Raw genomic sequence first — 25,837 nt, 5'->3', positions numbered from 1 at the left:
TGAAAGGTTTTTACCGGAGTGTTATGGAAATGGCGACCCCAATCAACCACAAAAGTCGGTTCTTTATGTAAAATACAAGAGGCTTTATTGCTAGCGCGCTAGGACTCCACTCCCAGTCATACAAGACATGGCTAAGAGTGAAGTCCCGAACATAGGAGTATTCAGGTTATATAGACATGAGTCTGTGGGATGAGGGGAGGAAGCAAGATAAGAGGTTACAAGGTAATCTTATGACGACCATTTGGTCAGGCTTGCAGGAGCATTTGATCTGGGTTTCCGGGGCTAGCAGAAGGGAGGGATTTTACATTACAAAGGTCCGGGCTAGCTTGCCAGACTAGCTTGCAAATTGGCTCGGGCTCCCTGCAATGTGTTAACAAATTACCCCAGGTTTCCACAACTTCAGCAGCATCTGCTTTAGTACAGAAACAAAAGAGGCAAAGGTTAGACTTTATCTTTGTAAGACAGGCTAATCTAATTTTATTCTTACAGAGGGAAGAGCAAACATACAAACAGGGACTTATATGTGTCTGGTTAAAACATGGGGAGAGGGACCAGCAGGTGATGTAATTGTTAAGGCATCAGATTCCCACATGACCAACTGCAGTTCAAGTCCCAGACCTGGTGGTTTGAAAAAGATGCTGGACATGTGTGCACGTGTGCCCAATATTCTGAGGGAAGAATGGAGAAGGGATTGTTAGAAACAGATTGCACATTGTGGTTGAAAAGGAGTGATATGGGGACATATGAGTTGATATATTAAAATGTCCCAAATCTCCCAAGCCTCTGGAATTCACCAGGCCTAAACAAAGTACATTACTCTTATCTTTAAAGGTTGATGCCTGTCTTTTCATGAAAATGATGAAGTTCTGCTTTGGAAGACAATGCATGACAACTTGCTTCCCTACCCCTTGCAAATCTACTCCCAGTTCTCCTCTTGGCCACCAGATCAGCAACTGGGGTTGGTTGTGGTGCAGTGGTAACATGGCTGGACTCATGTGGGAGAGGTCATGGGTTTGCATCCTGGAGTCTCTCTATGCACGCCGGGTGTGTGTGCATGTGCATGTTATCCTACTCAGCTGAGACTGTGGGTGGACTGTGGCATAGGGACCATGTTGGGAGTGCTCATCTGTCTTCTATCTCTTTTTCTCTCTCACAAAGGAAATGAATAAATTTAAAAAGAAGAAAAAGAAAGAAGTAGGGTCAAGTCATAACGATCTGGCCAGAGAAGTGTGATCCTACCAATGGAGAACAGGGACTGTAGCCCAAAGGAGCTGTGGGACTCAGCCAATACATACATGCCAGTGGGATCCAGAAAGGTATGATGAGAATGAATGGAGAGGGGGCTGGACAAAGTGAGATGAAATGCAAAGTTGGATGGGGAAAATTCACTGCTAGGGAAGAACTTTCTTTTGGTACATTTAACAAATCCTGGCAGGAACCGTGTGAGTTTGAGCTTGTATCCAGGAAGTTTAGAAAATGTGATGCAAAGTGAAGATGCAAGATTTGCCATGGGAGATGAAGGCAGGAGAGATCAAAAGGCTCAGAAAAATAGGCAAGGTAGAGTGGATAGACTATGTAAGGCCAGAAAACCTGGCAGGCTTTGTTTTCCACAAGAGTGTCTGGAAGATCACAGCATTTGTCAAAGCAAAAAGAATGCCCTGGTGAGAAGGCAAGTGTCACAAAGAAGTCCAGTGGTGGCTGTTCTCTGAAGGTCAAGGATATTGGAGAAGATTTTAATACAAAACCGGGATCCCTGCTAGCAATGGAGGCAACAGAGACTAGGAGGTGGCACTGACTGTTAGATACAAGGTAATTCTAATTTTAATAATGACCAGTAAGGTGAGAGTGGCAGCTCGGGGAATCCGATCTACAGAACTATAAAAATGGTTACAAGAAATTTTCATTCCCAGGGGAAATACAGACAGGCAGCCAACAGGGTATTCTTCAACAGATGCAATTGAAATAGATCAAGAATATGTAATTAGCTGAGGGCACAGACTGAAGGAAAGGCTAGTTCCCCAGGCTGTCCCACAAAAGCACCTGTGGCCATTTACTTAAGCAATTGTTCTCTGGGGAAAGAGAATGCTCCAACATTTTGAAGATATTGCATGCAGGTCATTGCTGACATTGAACCTGGAGACCTGAAACATTATTGTGTGATCCATTAAGGGGATAAATATAAAGGCCCAGATACTAAAATCCTGGCCCAGGTACAGGTCAGAGGGAGTTCTGAATTGTCTTCTGTGTATGTGTGCCAGGCTAGCAAAGGAAGATCAGGTGAAAGCAATCACAGGCTCTAAACTTAGGACAGCAAACCTCAGCAGGTGCAGACAAAAGGCAGGATTAAATGTTATGTGGACAAGATAGCAGTTAATAGCATAAACTTTGAAACCAGACACAACTGCATTCAAATCCCACTTTTGCCACTCATTAATGGATTCCTGGCTAGCTAACTTCTCTGTGCCTCCACTCCTTGATTTGTACCATGAGGATATTACTAACCCCCCCAGAGAGATTTTTTTTCTTTTTTTTGGAGAGGTTTTTGCTATAGGGTGCGTGCGCTCGCCAGACAGAGAGATAGAAAGCGAGAAATCCTCCCCTCCAGGGGGGATGGCCATGCTGCAATCCCTTCTCCTCCATTCTCCTCTTGGGATCTTGGGCATGCATGCACACGTGCTCGGCGAGTTTTAAGCCACCGGGTCCAGGACTCGAACCGCGGTCAACTACTTGGGAGTCCAGCGACATACCATTACCCTAACTGCTGGTCCCAGAGAGATATTTTAATAGTTAAAAGGATGGTAAATCTCAGCACAGTGTTGGACACTCCAGATAGTGTGGCCTTTATGACCATAATCACTATGAAAAGGGTTTGAAAGGTCCCAATAATATATTCTGACCACATACTCTTAGGCACACCGTTTGGACAGTGGCTGCAGAATCCTGTGCTGTTGTATGCAGTGTTGTGTGGAAGAACCTTCACAAATGAGACAGAAGCTCAATAGGAGACAAATATGAAAATATCACAAGAACCTTTGGGATATGTCATCTGGAGTCACGACAGATGGCAAAGATGGCAAAACATCTGCTTTGGTTTTGTTCAAAGCAAAGAGCTCAAGAAAAGTTGGGATCAGATTCTACAGAACTCTTCCATTTCTTTTTTGAGCCTATGTTATTGCCTCAGAATGATCTTGATAATAAAATGGAAAGAATGAAACAGGAGACGCATTAACTCAATAGTCAGAACAGACTGAAAATAGAAGCAGGCCTCAGGGGTATCTGGTTAATTTTGAGGATGATTGATTTCGGAATGCTTCAGTTATTCAGAACCCAGCTGTCTAGCAACCTGTGTATGTGGAATGTTTTAGAAAATTTGGAAGCCAGTTCACAAAACAGCTCAGGAGTCAAAGAGAAATATCAAAGTATACTCACAAGATGCGGGGAGGAAATAAGAAAGATCCTCTCTGTGACCACTTGGCCAAGGATAATTCATTCCTACTTTCCCTATATCCATGTGATCTGCTTCCCCATCCTCAGAGTATGTTCAAAACTGAAAACTCAAAGAGCACGGGGACCTCAAAGAGGCAGACCCAGCAGTCTTGTCAAGATGTGTAGACAGCGAAAGCAAAGGAGGCAAGAGGAAATCAGCACAGAGCAGACATCAGAGATCAAAGGAAACAGCAGACCCATGGCTGACCTAGGCAGCCTGGGTTCCAGGAGACCCTTTCTAAGCCAAAGCTCTGAAATATTTACTGTACAGCTGACAGCTCAGCCTTTCCCACAGGAAATAAATGGAAAGTAATTTTGGCCATCCACCACTGGTTTCAAAAAGACCCGAGCAGGGCCTATGCACCTGCTTCACTAAGATAAAATTTTGTATGATTGCAACAAATAGAACAATAATGCATGTAAAGTTTCTATGAGAAAATTTTGACTGAAAGTAGTAGCAGCTGTTTCTAATATTGCAACAAAACTTTAGAGGGGAACTTGTCCTTTTCATTATCCTCCATTGGGGTTTTGGACTTACAACTGGACATCATCGCCTCTGTGGCAGCCCAACTGGTGGCTCCCATAGATATCCAGGCCCAAATCCCTGAAACATGAGTGTTACCTTACATGGCAAAAGGGGCTTTGCAGATGTGATTAAGGTAATGCTCTTGAGATGAGTTGACAGGGTTGTTAAGATGGGGAGTTTGTCCTGGATTATCTGGATGGGACCCAAGTGTAGTTACAAGTGTCCTTACAAGACATTTATAAGAGACATTTCTGAATCTTAAGAGGGAGAGAGAATGATCTGACGACAGAAGAGGAATAGCTGACATGACCACCGAACAGTGGGAGATGGAGTGAGAATGGAAGATGCAGTGCTACTAGTTTTGAAGACACAGGAAGGACCATGTGTCAAGGAATACAGGTGGCAGTCAGAAGCTGAAAAAGGCAAGCAACCAATTCTCCCATGGATTCTCCTGAAATAACCAAACATTGGTGGAGTGGAAAGAGGTGTCTAGTGCTGGTGAGTTATAGAAAAAAACTAGTTCATGACACATGCAGATGCTAATAACCATGTGAGTAGCAAAGGGCTAAAACCAGTGTTTCAGATGATGTGCAAAATAGTATATCAAATATAATATCATTTTGTATAGAGACAAAGAGGCAATAGAGAATCTCTGTGGCCTTTACATCTTTTGGTGGTCCAATTTTCTACTTCATTTGTTTTCTTCTGCCTTTTTATTTAATGGCATGATTATTATTTAGTTAATCTACAATATAGTTTCCTTTTTTTTTTCTTTTCTTTTCTTTCTTTGAGATTTTTGGTATAGGGTATGTGCATTCGCTGGATAGACAGAAACAGAAAGTGAGAAATCACCTCCCGGGGGGATGGTCACACCACAATCCTTTCTCCTCCATTCTCTTCTTGGGATTTTGGGCATGCACGCACATGTACCCAATGTGAGTTTTAAGCTGTTGGGTCCAAGACTTGAACTGTAGTCAACTATGTGGGAGTCCAGCGATGTAACCTTTATGCCATCTGCTGGTCCCTGATTCACATTATTATTATTTTTTTTTGGAGAGGTTTTCACTATAGGGCGCGTGCGCTCGCCAGACAGACAGAGAGAGACCTAGAGACAGAAAGAGAGAAATCACCCCCTCAGGGGGGGTTGGTCACGCCGCAATCCCTTCTCCTCCATTCTCCTCTCGGGATCTTAGGCACGCATGCACACGTGCCCGGTGTGAGTTTTAAGCCATCGGGTCCAGGATGCGAACTGCAGTTGACTACGTGGGAGTCCAGCAACATAGCCATTACGCTAACTGCTGGTTCCCCTGATTCACATTTTTTAAAAAGTTTTTGCCATCAGGTGCATGCACTCACCCGAGAAAGAGAGAGAGAAAGTGAGACATCAACTCCCAGGAGGAGATGGCCATATGCAATCCCTTCTCCATTCTCTCAAGATTTTTGGCATGCATGCACACATGTCCAGGGTGACTTTTCAAGTTCCTTGGTCTGGGGCTTGAACCATTGTCAACTATGTTGGAATCTAGCTTTTTAACTACCAGGCTGCCCACTCACCCTCCATTTACATTTTTAAGTGTACAATTCATTAGTTTTTAATATGTTCATGAAATTATGCAACCATTCCCATTATCTAATTTCAGAACATTTTCATCACCCTAAAAAAAAGAGGTTGTTTCCATTAGCAGTCCTTCTTCATTCCCCCACAGCTGTCAGCCCTAGGCAACTCTCCATCTTTCTAGATCTATAAATTTGTCTATTCTAAATATTTTATATAAAGAGAATTAAACAACATGTAGCTTTTTGTCACTGACCTTATTCAGTTAGTATAATGGTTTCAAAGTTTATCCACATTTATCAGTATTAATACTTCAATCCTTTTTAAGGGTGAATAATATCCCATTGTATGAATATACCATGTTTATTTATCCATTCATCAGTTGATGAATATTTGGTCATTCCATTTTGTTTGGCTATTATTTATAATGCTGATATGAACAGTCACATATAATTTTTTTATGGATGTGCATTTTTAGTTATCCGAGGCATATGTCTAGATGTGGAATTGCTGGCTCATATAATAATACTATATTTTAATTTTTTGAGAAACTGCTAGATTATATTTCCAAAGTCATTGTAATATATTCCATTATCACCAGTGATCTGTGAATATTATAATTTCTTCACACTCTTGTGGACACGTTATTGTCTGCCTTTTTGAAAGTAGCCATCTTAAAGGGTATGAAGTAGTATCTCAATGTGGCTTTGACTTTCATTTATCTAATGAATAATGGTACCGAAGCATCCTTTTATGTGACTATTCTAATTTGCCTATCCTCTTTGGAGAAATAGCTATTCGGGTTTCTTTCACCCAATTTTTAAGTTGGCTTGTTGTTAATTTTTGTAAGAATGTTTTGAGTTATAATATTTCTTTATATGTTCTGGATATAAATTCCTTATCAAGGAATGACTGGTGGAGACCAACAGTTGGTGTAATGGCTATGCCACTGGACTCCCATATTATATAGTCAGCCGCGGTTCGAGTCCCAGACCTGGTGACGTAAACTCATGCCAGACGCGTGTGCGTGCGTGCCCGAGATCCTGAGAAGAGAATGGAGGAGAAGGGATTGCAGCATGGCCATCACCCCTGGGGGGTTATTTCTTGCTTTCTGTCTCTCTGTCTCTCTCTGTCTTTCTGGCGAGCGCATGCGCCCTATAGCAAAAAAAAAATCTCTCCAAAGGGGGAAATAAAAAGGAATGACTGGCGAATATTTTCTTCCATTCTATGTGTTGATTTTTTTAACTTTTTATAAAGGAATTATTTTATTTAACTTTACTTATTTATTTATTTTAACTTGACCAGAAAGGGACAGAGAGAGAGAAAAAGAAAAGAGCTGCCATGTCCAGTACTTGAACTGCAGTCGGCCATGTGGGAGTTCAGTGCCCTTAAACACCATGTCACCTACCGGCCCCTCTTTTCACTTTCTTAGTAGCATCTTTTAATATACAATAATTTTTATGGGGTAGGGTTCCAACATCATATGTTTACATGTGAATATACAATTGTTTCAGTATCTCTTTTTCGAAAAGACAGTTTCAAACCATTGAATGTTTTTGGTATTTTTTTAAAAAAATCATTTGGCTATAGATGTATGGTTTATTTTTCAGCTCTCAGTTCTGTTCCATTGACCTACATGTCCATATTTATGTTAGTACCACATTGTCTTTTTTTATTTTTTGAGAGGTTTTTTTTTTTTTTGCTATAGGGCATGTGCGCTTGCCAGAAAGACAGAGAAAGACAGAAAGTGAGAAATCACCCCCCCACACACTAGGGGAGATGGCCACACCACAATCCCTTTTCCTCCACTCTCTTCTTCAGATCCTGGGCATGCATGCACACGCATCCGGTGTGAGTTTAAGCCACTGGATCCAGGACTTGAACCGTGGTCGACTACATGGGAGTCCCGCAAAATAGCCATTACACCAATTGCTGGTCCTGAGTACCACACTGTCTTACATGTCCATACTTAATGTCAGTGCCACACTGTCTTGATTACTGTAACTTTCTAATTGGGATGTTCTTTTCCAAGATTGTTTTGCCACTCTAGGCCCCTTGCCATATAAACTTTGGTGTCAGCTTGACAATTTACACACACATACACAAAAACAATTGGAATTTTGATAACAATTGCATTGAATCTATAGATCACTTTTAGCAGCACTCTCATCTTTTTATTTATTTATTTTTTTTGAGAGGTTTTTGCTATAGGGCACGTGCGCTCACCAGACAGACAGAGAGACATAGAGACAGAAAGCAAGAAATCACCCCCCAGGGGGGATGGTCACGCCGCAATCCCTTCTCCTCCATTCTCCTCTCGGGATCTTGGGCACGCACGCACATGCACCCGGTGTGAGTTTTAAGCCACCGGGTCCGGGGCACGAACCGCGGTCAACTACGTGGGAATCCAGCAACATAGCCATTACGCTAACTGCTGGTTCCCAACAGCACTGTCATCTTAACCTTAAGTTTTCCTGTCCATGAACATAGGATTGTTCTTTTATTTAAATCTTTTTTATTTCTTCAATAATAGTCTTCAGTGTATTACTATTATACTACTTTGGTTAAATGTATTCTTAAGTATTTTGTTCTTTTTTGATATAATTGTAAATGGAATCATTTTATAATTTCATTTTCAGATTATTCATTACTAGCATATAGAAACAAAATTTATTTCATGTATTGATTTTCTATTCTGCCACCTTTCTAAACAAACATTTTTTTCCAGTAGATTCCTTCGGATTTTCTGTTTACAAGATTGTCTTATCTACAAATAGAGGAAGTTTTATGCCTTCCTTTCTTTTTTTCCCATTTTTTGGAGAGATTTTTGTTATAGAGTGTGTATGCTTGCCAAACAGAGAGAGAGAGACAGAAAGTGAGAAATCACTCCCCAGAGGGGATGGCCATGCCGCAATACCTTCTTCTCCATTCTCCTCTCGGGATCTTGGGTATGCATGCACATGCGCCCAGCATGAGTTTAAGCCACTGGGTCCGGGACTCGAACCGCATGGTCAACTGCAAGGGAGTCCAGCAACATAGCCATTATGCTAACTGCTGGTCCCTATGCTTTCCTTTGTAATCAGGATGCTTTTTATTTATTTTTCCCAGTAAATTTCTCTGGATAGAACCTCCAGCATAACCCTGAATAGAAATGAAAAAAATCTTGTGCCTGATTGTAGGAGGAAAACCTTTAGTCTTTCTGAATTTTTTTGGCTGTGGGATTTTTATAGATGTTTTGTCTTAGTCTGTTTAAAATGTTATAACAAAATACTGTAACTTCAATAGGCAACAGAAATTCATTTTTTGCAGTTTTGGAGACTGAGAAGTCAAAGACAATCTGCCAGTATATTCAGCAACTGGCAAGGGCCTACTTTCTAATTCATAGATGGCCACTTTTTAACTGTGTCCTCATATGGTAGAAGTAGCAAGGGACTTCTCTTGGGCTGTTTCTTTGTTTGTTTGTTTTTTTAAGAAGGGCATATCTTCTCCCAAAACCTCACCTCCTAATACTATCACCTTGAAGGTTAGGATTTCAACATATGAATGAATTCTGAGGATCCATAAACATTCAGACTATAGCACCCTTTATCAGGCTGAAGACACTCCTTTCTATTCCTAAGTTTTAAATTTTCCTTAATTGTTTCCTTAAAGCAAAACAAAACAAAAATTATGCCTAGCCTAGAGTTGTTTGGATTTCTGATTTTCACATTCCTCAAAGTACTATTTTACGGATGCTCATAGCACTGATTACAAAACAAAATGATCCTTAATTCTGTTACATTCCATGTTTCAAGTGTCATAGCCCTTCAGAATGGTTTAAAGTGAAAAGTATATTGTTCAAAAGACTCATTCCTCTGGCTACCTCATTCCCTGGCTGCGTCCTGAGCTGTTGCTCCCTGTTTATTTCTAGGTGTCAGCTAAAATCAACACATTCATTCTATAATCTTTATGAGGAAACAGGCAATCTCAAGCTGATGCCTGGTTTTCTTCCAAACCCTTTAGTTCATCTTTCTTCCAATTGACAACCCCACCCCCCCCAATCTGTGAGTCTCCTTCCATTGTCTTCTCATTTCCATGTTTTTCAGTTCCAGTAGAAAATAGCAACTGGTCCTTAGGGATAAAAGAGGAAATGAAACAAATTCTTCAGTTTTTCAGGAGAATTGTTTGAAGCTACTGTGATAATTCCCCTTTCCCAGCCCCCAATGTCTCTGCTTAACTGAAGGAATCCGTACAGGGGTGCCTGGGTGCCAACTGGAATACACAAGAGTAGGATTTCTGATCCTCAATACACTCCTGAGCTTATACCTTGTAGAGGCCCCCAGTGAGCTGCCTCTTTGTTGGGGTCTCCAGAGCGTGTTGCCCTCTTGCTCAGTGTTTTCTCCACTGTTCGAAGTGTGATTGCCTCAGTGTGATCCACCACAGCCAATAGCAGGGGCCGCTGACTTACTCCCCAGCCCACCCAGATCTAGGCAGAAACTCTTAATAAACACTTCCCTGGGTTTCCTATATCCTGTATCTCTGGATGACTAATCATCTCCAGAAGCATAAAAATTTTAATCATCCCAAGCCCCCAGGCTTGAATTTGTGCACAGGCAACCAGTTTCTTTGCAGAAGGCTCTGGAAACCTCTGACTGAAGTAGGTGTGGCCCTCCTAAGTCACCTTCCTGGAACTCTTGTAGCACAATAGATACCTGAGAGGTGATTGAAGAGCCTTTGCTCGGCTTAATCTCTTTATTGTGAACTTCTGCTCCTTTTTGAACAGGCTGTTGCAAGTAGAACTTGTAAAGGTCTCTTTGTTTAGAGTCTCCATGGAGGCTATATTCTGCAGGTGTTTTGAGGATATGAATGTACCCCTATTCTGGTAAATGAACCCAAAATCTCCTTTGAATAAAAGCTACTTCCCTCACTGTAGGCATGTGACTCAGGATGAACAATTTATATAATTCTGATCTTTAGTGACAGTTATTGCTTTAGGAATTGGCACATAATCCAAGTTTGCCCTGTTAGAATAAATCCTGGAACTCATCAGAAGATAACAAGATGAGATGTGTTATTTTTTTTTTTTTCAGTCTCTAACCAGAAAGACTTTGGGTCCTCAAGCTTCTGGAGCATTTTTTTTTTTTTAAAGTAAGTTTCTTGGGACCAGCAGTTGGTGTAAAGGCTATGTCGCTGGACTCCCATGTAGCTGACCATGGTTTGAGTCCTAGACCTGGTGGCTTAAACTCACGCGGGGTGCGTGTGCGTGCGTGCCCAAGATCTCGAAAGGAGAATGGAGGAGAAGAGATTGTGGCGTGGCCATCCCCCCGGGGGATGATTTCTCGCTTTCTGTCTCTCTGTCTCTCTCTGTCTTTTTGGCCAGCGCACACACCCTATAGCAGTTTCTTTCTTTTTTCCATGAGCAAGAAAGAGACAGAAACAGAGAGAGACTGAGACATAGCACCCTCCCAACAGTGTCTTGACACCATAATCCACCCTCAACTTTAGTTAGCTCCAGATTATGGACAAGTATGAGCGCAGCATACTCAGGGAAGTCTCTGGACTTGAATCAAGAACATTCCCATGTGAGATTGCCTTGCAGAGCATCACATTTTACTTCTGCATCACCATCTGGCTCCTTCTGGCAGCATTTTGACCCCATATGTAGTCCAAGAATAGTCTACATAAGAGAGAATAAAGTTGGCATGAAGGACAATGAAGAGGCTTGACATTTTATGAGCCCCTGAGTAAAGCCATGCCTAAACTCAATTTATCCCTTAAACTTCTCAAGTACATGAATAAATAAATTATATCTTTGCTGGAAGCCAGCACATGGAGTGGTGGTAAGGCACTGGACTTCCATATGGCCAACTGCAGTTCAAGTCCTGAACCTGGAGGCTTGTTTTCTCACTGTCCTATTCTCTCTATCTGTCTCTCTCATAAGCACACAAGCCCTGTAGCAAATTTTTTAAAATAGTAATTAATAAAATTAAATAAATAAATTTTTAAAAAATTATCTTGAAGAGGTTTTTGCTATAGGGCATGTGCACTTGCCAGAAAGACAGAGACAGAGAGACGGAAAGTGAGCAATCACCCCCACAGGGGAGATGGCCATGCCACAATCTCTTCTCCTCCATTCTCCTCTTGAGATCTCGGGCATGCACGCACACGTGCCCAGCATGAGTTTAAACCACCGGGTCCAGGACTCGAACCGTGGGCGACTACATGGGAGTCCAGCAACATAGCTATGACGCCAACTGCTGGTACCTAATAAATAATTCTTTAAAAATAAATGATTTTTTCCCTTAAGTCAACGTGGGCTAGATTTTCTATTATTTGCGTTCAGAAGATTCCTAAAAGGACACAATCACCATTCCTAAGACCTGAGTCTTCTGCATGTCTATGGGCATGCTGCCTTCCCTCCTTTTTCCACCTCCGTGATTCTTCAGAGTGTTTCTCGAGTTTTACCTGGAGCTTCCCATGACATACATCCTTATGGTTTTCTTATTAAACTAATATGATTATAACTTATCATTTTGAAGCTAACTGATCCCTTAGAGCATTTCTTAGAAATCTCTTGGAAGTCTTTTTGACCCTTAAAGGTAGAAACCAAGGCATGTCTGTCATATGTGTACATGCCCCAGTCCTAGGACTTTAGAATAACGTCCAAGGAGCTGTGAGCTCTATAAGAGTAGGTATTATGCCAAACATGCCAGATTGCATGGTAGTTGCCATTGAAAGGGACTGGGGATGGGTAACAAGCAGGACTTTTATATTTTATTTCTGTGTCATTATTTGAGTCTCACATGACTATTTATTTTAAAAAAACTTTATATTGCAAAGCAAACCCTTGGTGTGAATAACTGAGGAGGGGTGATGAAACAGCTGGCTCTTCTGTGTAGCTTTTTGAAGTTCCTTGCACCTATTTTTCCTGTGGGAATCCCATTCTTGCTGCTTCAAGCAGAGACCCAAGCACCAATTCAACCTCGTGTGGGAAGAGCTTATCACTAAGATACTGGCATGGACAAACTGCTTCACAGAACATTTTATCCCTTAGAAAATCCCTAACCCCAGCATCCTGGGTCCTGCCCAGACTCTTCAAATAAAAGGCAAATAAAATAAATGAAAGTAAATATTGTACTCATAAGCAATCGAATGCCTAGCAACCAAGAACAAAGAAGGGCTGAAGGAGGAGAGTTGACTTTTGAAGGTTCTTGTGTGCAAACTGCAGTAAAAATCTTTTCTGTGTGAATAATACATTTTTGAGCATTAAGTTACAGAAGGTATAGGCATATGAAGGCCAAAAACCAACAGAGCTGACATGCCTATGCCCCACCCTGGAGGAGCAGTCAAAGATCATGCTGGTCTTTGTCCCATCGACTGGCATAGGGAAGAATGAAATGTGATGTCTCCTTCAGGTCTGGAGCACTGAGACTAGTCCTTAATTAAACTCATCAGCAGCCTTAAAACCTTATAGCAGAAACCTCTCCAAAAAAAGAAAAAAACAATCTGAGACAATGTGGTACAACACCATGTACAAATCAAAAGAAAATATTAAGTCTCAAATTAATGTAAGAGTGCTGAGTTTTTTATGAAAATCATTTTAATACTTTGTTAGAAATACTGTATATACTTCTGAAGGAATTAAGAAAGTTGTTTAAGAAGGCCATGACTCAGCTCTTAGGTCTCGTGTATACCTTTCAACATCCTAGGAATTTTAAAAACAAAATATGTTTTTCTTATTGCAGTCTACTTTAAGGAATTATTATTGTTTCTTTTTTTTTTTATCATAGTTAAAACCATGGAATTACATTTGAGAAAAACATCACCCAATAAGAATGAATGTAGATGACTAATAGATTCTTACTTGGTGTGATATACAATGAAACAGGGACCCTGTAAATTGTCATATGCCAATAAAATGTCATAAGTAGTTTAAAAAAGAAAAAAATATAAACATTACATTGTTCTTATTAAATGTCTTTTTTTTAAATTGAAAACTGTTAAACATATTCAAAATAAAAGAGGATTTTTTTTTAGAGGTTTTTGCCTTAGGGTGGGTGTGGTCACTGGAGAGAGAGAGAGAGAGAGACAGACACAGTGAAAAGAAAAGTGAGAAATCGCCCCCTGGGGGGATGGCCATGATGCAATTCCTTTGTTTACATTCTCCTCCTTCATTCTTTCCCTGGGATCTTGGGCACACACACATAACACGCCTGGCATGATTTTGAAGCCAGTGGATCTGGGACTCAAACCACGGTTAGCCATGTGGGAGTCCAACAATGTAACTGTTATATCATTGGCTGGTCTTGAAGGGGATGATTTTCAAATGTATCATCCAGCTTCAGTATTATTGAAATTCTGCCACATTTGTCTCATTGATATTTTCTCTTTCTTTTTGCTAAACTATTTAAAAGCAAATCCAAGACATCGTGCCATTTCAATAGTACAGACCTGAATATTTAGCTATAACAATTATGGACTTATTCTCATATAGCCACAAGGCCATTATCATATCTGAATGAATTGGGGTGTTTTTTTGTTTTGTTTTGTTTGTTATTTGGTCATCCTCCAGTAGTGAGCCCATAATCCAGTTTCCCTGATTATCTCAAAAGGGTCTTTTTCATTTGGTTTGCATTCTCATTTTAAAAAATGTATTTATTTATTTTTTGCATGAGAGCTAGAGATAGTACCACAAACTGGATTTTCATGCCTTGATCCACTCCCAGTCTCAGCTGGCCTGATCTTGGGTAAGCATACCCAAGGAGGTCCTGGGATATGAACCCAGCAATGTTCTTCTGTGGGTCTATTTGCATTATCACTGTGCCACCACTTGGCCCCCTGTGGTCTCATGTTTAGTACTCTTGCTTTGTCAATGTCCTAGGCGTATGCTTCAATTGACTTTTGGAAATCGAATATTATTTGGGATATAGTGAAAGCAGAGGACAGGTAAGAAAAAGGGATAAAAAAGAAAGCATTTCTTAATAAGATTCATGTGAAGTCTTTCTGGCCATTAGCTTTGCCCATATGGACTCCTCAGCTGGGTAGAACAGGATTTAAATGTCCCAGCCGATAAAGTATGCATTTATGTAGTATCTTCTGAATTTTGAGAACTTCTGAAGATTTGGGGTGGAAGATAAATGAACAGTTGTTGTTATTGTCACCAGGACAACTCTAGCCAGGACTTGGCAATGTTAGGATTTTTCAGCAGATTCTGAAGACTACTAACCTTAAGTCAAACGGAGCTGGAATGGGGATTTGTAGATACGCAGCTGCTCCCTGACATAGTCTCCCCAAAGAAGCGGGAAAGGGAACCTTGAGGGCAGAGGCCAGCAGCAAATGTGAAGGAAAAGAAAAGACAAGGAGGGAATCAGCAGTTAGCGTAATGGCTATGTCGCTGGACTCCCATTTAGTCCACTGCGGTTCGCGTCCCGGACCCGGTGATTTAAAACTCACGCCGGCGCGTTTGCGTGTGTGCCCAAGATCCCGAGAGGAGAATGGAGGAGAAGAGATTGCGGCGTGACCACCCCCCCCTCCCGGAGTGATTTCTCGCTTTCTGTCTCTATGTCTCTGTCTGTCTGGCGAAGGCGCGCCCTATAGCGAAAATCTCCTTTTTTCCCCACCCAAAAAAAAAAGAAAAGAAAAGCGAAAAGTTCTCTTGACTCAATAGGAATTCCCCTACTATGCGGGTGGAGGAGTGCACCTGACTCCTGTGAACTAACAAATCTAAGAAGAGTAAAATACATTCATACTTTATGACCCAGCAACCCCACCTCTAAAAATTTATACTAAGAAAAAGTCAGAATTTGCACAAAGATTTATGTTGTTTGAGGATGTCCCTTAAAGTTTCTTTTTTGTTTTTTATTTATTTATTTATTTTTTAGTAGTAAAAAGGGTGGGGTAGATTACCTTAAGGCTCAACAATACAAGATTGAGTTAATAAATTACAGCTTATTGCTATGAGGGACTATTAAGCATCCTTTCAAAATATATTGTGGAAAAATGATCAAATACATGGGAAAATATCAACAATACATTCATGAGAAAAGAAAAGGTTTCTAGAATTAGTGTGATGCCAATCCAGTTTTTTCAAATATAAAGAAAAATAAAAGAAGAAAGGGAGGAAATGAGACTTCTTTAATTAAAATACTTTAAATACATAGTTTATTTTTTCTAACAAGTGGTAGTATTTTTTGGCATTATTTTTCAAATTTCTTTCGATGTCTATCAGTTTATAATGAAAATTTTTTTAAAACAGTAAGAGGAAACATAACAGCAAGGCAGAGGAAAGGGAAAAAGAAAAGGATAAGAGAGTCAGGAGAAGGTAAATGTCCAAAAGAAAAGAAAGAGAAAGAAAAAGGAGATAAAAGAAAAATAAGAAGGATAAAAGGGGCCAGCAGATGGCATGGTGGTTAGGATGTTGGACTCCCACGTGACGGACCACGGTTTGAGTCCCGGACCTCGAGGCTTGCTTTCCTATTCTCCCTTTCTCTCTGTCTTGCTCTAGTCAAATTAAACAAATAATAATGATGATAATAAATGAAAAAAAATAATTCTAAAAAAAAGAAAGAAGAGAAAAATGGAAAGAAAAGAAAAGAGAAGAAATCTGGGCCAGTGAGATTTAAAAGCAATTTTAGAAGGTTCATTTAGGGTTAAAAAAAAGTCCTCTTTTCAAGAGAAAAAAAACATTCAGATATAGAAGTTCTAAGTAATTTTTTAATAAGTTGTTGGCATATACACATTGACTGGACAAACTCAGGTCAAAATTTTCTTTGGAGAGAATGTAGCTTTCTTTCTCTATAAGACTAACAAAATAGTGACCTTGGCTTTTTAGGTTGCGGAAGACATAAGTAATACATAACCCTACTGTAGAGAAAGATTTGAGTGATTTTACTGAGTGATGGTTAGGTAACTATCCAATCAGTTGAGAATAAGAACCTGGCATCCAATTTCAGTTTATTAGCTAATAAAAACTAGTCCAGGATACTTTCGCTCATTAAAAAAGAGGTGACACAGTTGGGTAACATTATTCCCATGAAGTTTTCCACAATGGTCAGAAAGCACTCTCTGTGCTTGACAAGGAAAGACAAACATTCAGCCTGTGGTGACAGGTACTGGCCAGTGAGTGGAAGGAGCTAAAAGAACACGTTTCTTGGAGACAAGTAGTGTAGGGTGATGGCATCATCCAGTCTGTTGGCCCTGAACTTTGGGGAAGGGGATGAAGGAGAAGGCATAGCCAGGGCTAGTAGAGTTCCCAGCACTCCTAGGCTCCTTATCGTCCCTTCCAAAGCTGAGCCACAGCCTGCGAATCCTGCAGGCATTCAGCACAGCATACATTAGACCTTAGGCTACAGACATGCCCAGTTAATTCTCAGTCTTCCAGCACAGTGCATTCAGGTTGTATCTTAGGCTCTCAGACTGCCTTCCTCTCCCTGACTTTCTTTCAGCTGTGCTGCCTTTTTTGCACTTCCATGAATCAAGGCTAGGGAGAAAGCTGAAACTCCTGACTAGAAAGGATGCAGTTACTGCCTGGGGCTCTCTGGTTACTGGCACCCTAAGACCTATTCCACTTCAGTTTCATCCCGAGCTTCATCTGACAAATGTTGACTAAGCACCTGCTCTGTGCTGAAGTGTAATCTAGGTCTGAAGATATAGCAGTGAACAAACAAGTAACTTTTCCTTCTAGCTAATAAACAAGAAAAATACTGTGCCAGATAGACTAGGGTAAGAAAAAAAAATAGAAAATAGAAACAGAAAGTATGAAAGATTGCTATTTAGATAGGATGCCCAGAAAAGACCTCACCAAGAAAATAACATGTACAAATAGGAGTGAAGGAGGTGTGAACGAGCCAGGTAAGTATCTGAGAAAGAGAATTCCAAGACAGCAAACAGCAAGTACAAAGGCACTGGGGTTGATGGCTCCTGGCGTAATTTTGGTAGACTTCTTGACTTTTTTTTTTTCTTTAATTCCCTTCTAAGAGTCTTTTTGTAATTTTATTTTTACTTTTAATTTAATTTTTTTTAAAGGGGAGAGGTATTTGCTACAGGGCATGTGCACTCGCCAGTAAGACAGAGAGAGACAGAAAGCAAGAAATCACCCTTCAGGGGATAGCCACGCCACAATCTCTCTCCTCCATTCTCCTCTTGAGATCTTGGAAAATCTTTTTAAAATTTATTTATTTATTTATTTTTGTGATTGCTCTCTGCCCCATTAATTATTATATTTTTTATTTTTTTTAAGTTTTTTTTCCATAAGATATGTGTGTTCACTGGAGAGAGAGAGAGAAAGAGAAAATGTTAAGTCACCCCCCATCCCCCCAGGAGGAACAGCCATACCACAATCCCTTCTCCATTTTCCTCACAGCATTTTGGCATGCACACACACACAAATACAACACACACCCCTGGCAAAATCACCACATCCAGGACTCGACCTGCAGTTGGCCATATAGAAGTCCAGTGCCTTAACTGTTACACCACCTGTTGGCCCTGCCCCATGAAATTTTAAAAGCATAGATATATCATATACATTTACATACTATGTATAAATCTCTGCTTTATAATAAAAAGATATACTTTTTTCACTCAGAACCAATTTTTGTGGCCTTGCAAGTGGAATCATCCCTACTGCATTGCAGGATTTAGGCTCAGCAGGAGGTCAGAGGGCCTGACAGAGACTGAAGGGAGAACAGTAGAGGAGACAGTCCTGAGGTAAAAGCCAGGTCCAGCTTCAGCAGTCCTGTAGGTCACCATAAGGACTTCTTATTGTGAAGGAGTGGGGAGTCTTCAGAGAATTTGAGTCTAGGACCAACCCAGGCTGAGTTCAGTCTTACTAGGAATGCTCTGGGAACTGTGGAGAAATGCACAGGGATACAGAAATGGCTGTAATCCCTTCCTTAAGTAAGGTTACAGAAGAGTGAGGAGTTGGGACTCTCTTCTTCTCTCCTTCTCTCCTTCTTTCCTCTTTTCTCTCTACTCCCTCTTTCCTTCTCTTTTTCTGTCTCCCTCCTCTCCCTTCTTTTATCTCTTTCTCCTTCTCTTCTTTTCCTTCCCAAAATATTTGCAGAGCACCAGTTCTAGGCAGGTAATCAAAATACATTTGAATTCCCTATGCTGAGTGGTAATGAACGTGCATAGTCTGTCACAGGGACACAGACTAAGGACCTCTCACCCAGTGGGGACCAGAAGAGGGGACTCAGGAGGCTGAGCAGCAGCTGAAGAAGCCAAGTACGGAAGAAGAAAGAGGGATTGGCCAGGGCAGGGTGTGAGAAGCCCAAGGGCTGAAACCAGAGGCAGGAAGTTCAATCAACTGCACTTTGCAGGAGCGAGGACAAGGTGGGAGACAGCCAAGCAGAGAGGCTTAACTGGACACCAGGCAGGGGCCAGAGCTTACTGGACCTTTGAGACCACATTCAAGACCTCGGACTTTATCCTCTGACATGAGGAGCACAGAAGGGTTTTGAGCCACACTGTCACACAAGCACTCCGAGTACTTGCATTGGTCACTACTCTATAGAATTGAGGAGGCTAGAATAGAGGAAGAGCAGGAGGAGCTAGGATGAAAGAGTCCAGGTGAGAGATGCAAAGGGCTTGTGGTAGGACTCCATATGTGCATGTTCTAATTTTTTCTAATCACTCTCATTATTTATCTAACTCCCTAGGAGTATGATGGAGTCAAAAACTAGCTCAGCTTCAAAGGAAAATCAAGATCTTCCCAAATATGGATAACTGGAGGGGCTGTCAACACGGACATCATTGTCTGCATCTCTCTCTCTTCAACTTTGAGCACAATTTCCAAAATTCTCTTGCACAGTTGAGTGACCCATGATAAATAAAGCCAGTGAAGGGGAGGACACAGACAGAACTCTCCCAGAGACCTGGGCAGGTAGGACCTGTCCCACTTAGCTGAGCAATCCCTATGGCAGGCCTCTTGGCACAGCAGCAGTCTTCCCCAGAAGAGTGGAATAGTCTACCTGTCACCATGACCGCCAGCCCAGCTGTTTGGGAACTCCAGCCTAAACACCTCCCGTCCATCCAGCTCTCACCATCAGCGCCCCAGCCTCTGGCTCCTTGCTCTCCTGTCTCCTCTTTTCCATTAACTTTAACTGCACTTGGGCAGGTCTGCAGGAATAAATTAAGAACAGAGCAGACAAGGATCTACATCCAAGACAAAGTTTTTTTGGGCCAGATCCCATTAGGAAAATTGCTTCTGCTCATCATTTGTCATTTTCTAACAGCTCATCTTCTCCAGTTTCCAAATCCCTGGAGAAGCCAGTAGCAAAAATGTTCCAACGTCCAAGTCTCAATGTTGGAGGGAAATGAGGCCCAGCGGTGGCCCTTTCCCCACATCCACCACTACCACTAAGGATGAGAAAGGAAAATGTTCACACCCCCTGCCCTCCTCCCAAAAAGAAGTGGAACATAAGTCACAAGAGACCCAGTGGCTGCTTTGACCAATGCTGTTGCATGTGAGGGAGGGGATTACACAAACTGGACTGTTTGGGGAGGTTTCTTAGTCTCGGAATGGGAAGTCTGGCCTGGCTAGCCTGGATTCTCCAGTTTGGTTGTCTTCCCCATGTTAGCAAGTATAGTCCAGTGGAGACCACAGTTGTTTAGGATGTTAGCCTTGAACCCTAGGGACAGGTTCTTATTAAGTCCCAACTCATGTCACCTTTCTGGGGACTAATACAGAGTAAAAGCATATATCATGTATGGAGGTCAAGGGGCAAGCTTTGGGGACAGATAAATGCTGGTTCAGATCTTGGCTCCCATATCCTATTGTACTACTAATATATTATACAGCACTAGCCTATACTACATTATCTAATACCATGTACTATACACACAGTACACAATAAACTGAGAGCTATTATTATTACAAAGTCCACCTAGCAAATGCAGCAGGGTGCTTCCCTCCATCCCCCACAATTTCCTTAATCCCTGGATTCATCCAGACCCTCATTCTCTCACGCCCTGGCTTTGTCTTACAAAGACTCTACTGTAGCAAGAGTCCTAATGGTTTAGACCATCTGCTATTGCCTTGATGGGACAATACCCTTTCACCTGGTAAGCACAGATCACTTCACTTGCCCAAGAGGAGCACTCTATAGATGCTAGAAGAAGAAAAAAAACTCATTCATGTTTTCTTTGCCTTATGTCAGACTGTCCCCACCCCCACACCCTCATCTTAGGCCTAGGATTACCAACCATGAAGACTTCATCCTTTTTAGGGGGATATTTCCTAACCCTGACACATGCTCAGTGTGAAGACAGCTATGTGAGGTCATTATCTCACAGTTTGCCTCTTCCCAGAGATTGCCCTACCTGCCCAGGTCTCTGGGAGAGTTCTGTCTGTGTCATTCCCTTCACGGGCTTTATTTATCATGGGTCACTCAACTGTGCAAGAGAATTTTGGAAATTGTTTCAGAGATTGCTTCTTCTTCCTGGTAGAGTTTTCTGGCTTTGAACATGGCCACACCTACCTCCTCTATATATTTCTGGGCTTAGATCCACATTCCCTGGGTCTTCATCATTCCAGACACAAAAACCTAATCTGTCTTGCCTGTTAGTGCTCACCCCACACCTTGCCAACCTCTCCATCATTTTCATTCCCTTCTCTGGCTCTGCTCCAGGTCCTACAAGGCTTCTTTGAGGGGCAGTGAGCTGATCTGTCCTTGAATGATGGTGTGATGCCTCATACCCCGGTGGAGGAGCACGATAGCTTGTCTGTCTTAAGGATGCTACCTCCTCTTCTTCTTCACTGCCCAAACCTACCTAGAACCTTAGTGGGCTGTTTTAAGAGATTTCCAATAACCACCACTGGAAAAAGTCTTGCAATCATCAAGTGGTGCTGATCTTATATGAGCCAGCACAAATCCAAAATTAAACTAAGTGAATGGCGCTAATCTCATCATCATGGTCAAATCTAGGCTCACAACCCAAGAAGACATGGGGTGCTGAGTCCCTGGATTGTGTGAGAAAAGGTTCCAGGGATTAGGTTGCTGCAAGATCAGGTTCGCTTGGGGTAATAGCTGCAGTTGCAATTACATGTGCTGTTTACACAGTTTGCCCCTTGTACTTGATGTAGTCCAGGAGCCCCAGACATAGCTGCTCAGCACCGCCCGGGATGAGCTGCATGGCCTGTGAAAGCAGAGAAGCCACCTGTACCCCGAAAGAAAAATGGGGTCCATGTAATGTCTAGTGTGAGTACCTCTTCAGATGCCCTTGAAAGGCTTTTATCTTACATTGTCTCCCTTTCGTTCTTTAGAAATCATCATTACAAGATGGAGCTCCTTCTCTAAATAAAGAGAAACAACTTTCCTGGTCTTTTCAGTCTTTTAAAAACAGAAGTGTTGGTACAACCCCAAGTCCTTTGAAACAAATTTCCAGTAGTTTCTACAGGTATTGCCAGAGGATTTGAAAATGAAAAAGTAGCCCTTAACCTTGTGCAGGAAAACAAGCAAGCTTCATCATTCTGTAAATGATGTCACACCCTGCCCCGGGTACTCTGTAAAATACTGGGAAAACAGGGCCACTCTCCTCACTTGGAATGTGGGATATCTAACACATATCTAAAAGCAATCTGTTAAATACTATCCAAAGAGGATTGTAGATCAAAGTTGCAAACCTTCAGCTTTGGAGTGCTCAGGGGTGAGGAGGTTGGGGAGCATTTTGTCCTGAAAATCATTGAGAACAAAGGGAACAAAGCAATCAATGTGAGCACAGCCCAGTTGAGTTTCTAAATTTTTCCTAACACCCCACCTCCCTGCGACACAGTCATGCTGCCAATAAACAGAAAAAAAGAGAAGGGCATCTGTAACCTGAGAGCTCAGGTTATGTACAAGAAGATGGTGGAGAAGAGGGGTGAGGAACAGCACAATGTGCAGGATTCGGCAGGGGCTGGGCCCCTGAGAGCTGGGGAGTTAACAGATTGCAGCCAAAGCTGCAGCCCTGTGTTTTCTGACGGGAGAGATAATGAAGCAATAAAAGCAGCAGAGGCAGCCAGCAAGGGCTCTGCTTCATGGAGCTCTCATGGTGGGAGCAGCTGCTCACAGGTGCCGCCCAGAGTCCACCAAGGACTGCAGCCCTCCAGCAGGCCAGCGACACAGAGGACCAGCCAGGCCTCGGTGGCCCAGAGCTAATTCCCTCCTTTGGGGACACCAGAACCTCTGCTCCCCAGCCTGTCACGGAGCCCATCCCACAGTGGGGAAGCCCATATGGTCGAGCTGTGGAGTCGCCAGAGACACCCAGGGTAAATAAACCCTGGAAGTACAGATGGGAGGCCGGCCAGCCTCCACTTCTTGATCTCATCATGGGGGGAGGTCTGTTTGGAAACCCTGGGTGGTACCTTAGCGATTTTCCAGGCCAACGACTTCATTTGTCAGATGAGAAAAAAACCCCTCCCCGTCCTAGAGGTTAAGGGACTTGCCAAAAGTCACAAGTGAATCAACCACCATGCAATAAAAAGTAGTGGCTAAGAATATAGCAGGGCCGGACCCCCAGCTCCATTGCTCAGCAGAATGGAAAAGTTACTAAAGTTCTCAGCCATTTCATCCCACCACAAGTGTGAGGCGAAGACCCGCCATGTTAGGTTCCTGGGAAGATCAAATGCAAATGCATTTTTTCCCCCCCGCCTAGTTCATAACTGCTTAGTGGATGCTGTTTGCTATAACTTCTTACCGTGACTGCTGGTAGTTAATACGGGCCTCATGGTTTCCTTCTGCCAAGGTCGAGGATACAGCGTGAGAGACAAAACCACAGGAGACCTAGTTTGACTTTGGCTTTGCTTCTAGTTTTGTGACTTTGAACAAAGGACTTAGCCTTTCTGAGCTTCTGTTGCTCACATCTGCAAAATGGGAGCAGTTTTGCCACCACGCACAGGTCCCCTATGAGGGTTAGAGGCACTGAGATGATGGAGTGCTCATGGCAGCACACGGCACGCAGGAGACCACAGCTGTTACTGTTATTAGCTAATCCAAAGCTCATCTCCCACTCAGCAGTGAGGACAACTGGTTCGCGTTTGAAGAATAACAAGTTGATCCAACAACGATGCTGAGTATGCGGCTGCACTAACGCCTGGCAGGAACTGTGCAGCCAGCTGTTGGATGGCATGATTTGAACTGGACCATATGTTTAAAATTATGAATCCAGATGTTGGGCCTTGGCACCTAAGGTTCACACCACTAGACTTAATCCTTTAGGTGTCTCTAACAGTCTTTGAGGTGCCAGGAAGTTTGCATTAACATGCAAATCAGTTTCCTAAGAAGGGAAACATGCTAAGTGATCCTCTCAGCAAATTGCTGAGCTGGGTTCACTAGGGTGAGATAGATAAGGGAGAATTGGGAAGGACAACAGCAAGAAGAGTAACCTTTCTATGGAAAGATAGTTATCTTTCTTTTGGGCCCCAGCGATGGACTAGGGCCTATGTGCAGTGAGTACAGGAGGTCTCACAAGGTGGCTAATGGTACTGAAGAAGGGAGGCAAGGCGTAGGAAAGTTGGTGCTCATCATAGCCTTAATATCCTATCCTTTTCAAAACTGCAGAGCTATGCGGTCAATCAGGTGGCATGGAGGTTAAGGCAGCTGTATCCTACACAGTCGACTGCATGGTACAAGTACTGACCCTAGTGGCTTGAAAATCTCACCAGGTACATGTGCGTGCATGCCCAAAACCCCGAGAGGAGAATGGAGGAAAAGTGAGACATGATCATTCCCCCTGGGGAGGCAACATCAGGTTCATTTGGGGTACTTTCTCCCACCCTACTCTCAGTTTTTCTCCTACAAGGGCACATGACCTATGGGGGAAATAAAATCCATAGAGCCATGAATCCCACTCTAGTCCTTGCTGTGTAAGGCTAAGAGACTGGAGACATGGTCTAAATGATGAGGCTTAGTGGAATGTTCAGACATGTGCACATGGGCAATTGAGCCCAGAGATTAATACTCCGAAAAGAGGGTCTGTTTCTTATGTGTATTGTATCCCTTAATGCTTAATATCTGCCTAACATACACTGGGGTTTGATGAATGTTTGCATTTGAGGGAACAATTGAAGCCATATGTGTGTGTGTATATATATGTGTGTGTGTATGTATATATATATATGTAGCATTACATGACTCTGTCAAGGGTACCTGTCTCTCCTTCTCTCCCATGCATTCTCTCAAACTCTCTCTCTCACATGAAAGAAATAAACTTCAGAAAAGAAGAAAGAAGAAAGAGAAAGAAGAAAAAAAGGAAGAAAAAGGAAGAAGTGAAAAAAAGAGAAAGAAGAAAGAGAAAGAAAGAAGAAAGAAAAAAGAAAGAGAAAGAAAAAAGAAAGAGAAAGAAAGGAGAAAGAAAGAAAGAAAGAAAGAAAGAGAAAGAAAGGAGAAAGAAAGAAAGAAAGAAAGAAAGAGAAAGAAAGGAGAAAGAAAGAAAGAAAGAAAGAAAGAGAAAGAAAGGAGAAAGAAAGAAAGAAAGAAAAAGAGAAAATAACAGCAAACACACAGAACTTCCAAAAGCACAAGGAGAGGCAGAGGAAGTCTGGAGAAGTAATGGAACTGGGAAACAAAAATTGATATAGTACAAATATTCTATATTTCAACCACCTGATAAAAAATAAACCAGAGTGCTTCTCAGAAAACACTACCAAGAAGACATAGCAAATAGATTTCTTTAGACATGCTACATACCTCTCTATTATTAGCTCCATTTCAATTTATTCACTGAGTGATAAGAATTTTCCAAGAGACTGTCAGTTCCAAGAATTAGTATCTCTTTGAAAGATCTTTAAATGCAGGAAGTCAACTGAAGTATTTCTTATAAAGATTTCTGAGTAAGCTATGCAGTTCAACTTTTAGTTCCACTGCTCAGTTGCTGTATAACCCCAGGCAAGATGCTCAGCCACTCTGGGGTGCTCCATCCTCATCTGTAAAATGGGAGGACACTCAGAGTGCCAAGGTGCAGTGAGAGGCAGCATTTGTGGCTCTTAATCCCTGGGAAGTGACTTCCTCAATGGGGTCTGATTTGATGGTGCCTCAAAACAACTACATACTTGGGCAGCCTTGGCAAGAGAGGAAATCCAGTCCCACCCACCACACATGCAATGCTTCTCGGCCTTGGGAACATATAGTATCCAGGTGGCTTGAGCCAGGACATATTAGAAGCGATAGGTGATGGGTGCCAGATTTGGTCCTAAACTCTGGCTGGCCCTCCCAGTGCTAAGCCAAAGGATTGAGGGAGCAGGGAAGTTCTCTTCCTATTTGTGACTTTTAAAATCCTTGCCTTTCCTATGGCTCTGTCTGAAGATGTTCCGC

General features: G+C 42.2%; 1 long non-coding RNA gene across 1 annotated transcript; it reads left to right on the top strand.

Annotated features, from left to right (window-relative positions):
• The first annotated feature begins 845 nt into the window (after positions 1 to 845).
• On the top strand, positions 846 to 19,711 carry LOC114006992 (uncharacterized). Its single transcript, XR_003548655.1, has 4 exons — positions 846 to 958; positions 1,159 to 1,316; positions 4,276 to 4,510; positions 19,205 to 19,711. It is a non-coding gene; the product is annotated as an uncharacterized LOC114006992 (long non-coding RNA).
• Positions 19,712 to 25,837: the final 6,126 nt, after the last annotated feature.

The sequence above is a fragment of the Tupaia chinensis genome, unplaced genomic scaffold (genome assembly GCF_000334495.1).
Source record: "Tupaia chinensis unplaced genomic scaffold, TupChi_1.0 Scaffold000113_1, whole genome shotgun sequence".
NCBI lineage: Eukaryota > Metazoa > Chordata > Mammalia > Scandentia > Tupaiidae > Tupaia > Tupaia belangeri.
The sequence above is the reverse complement of the archived record's forward strand: the minus strand, read 5'-3'. Positions and strand labels throughout refer to the sequence as shown.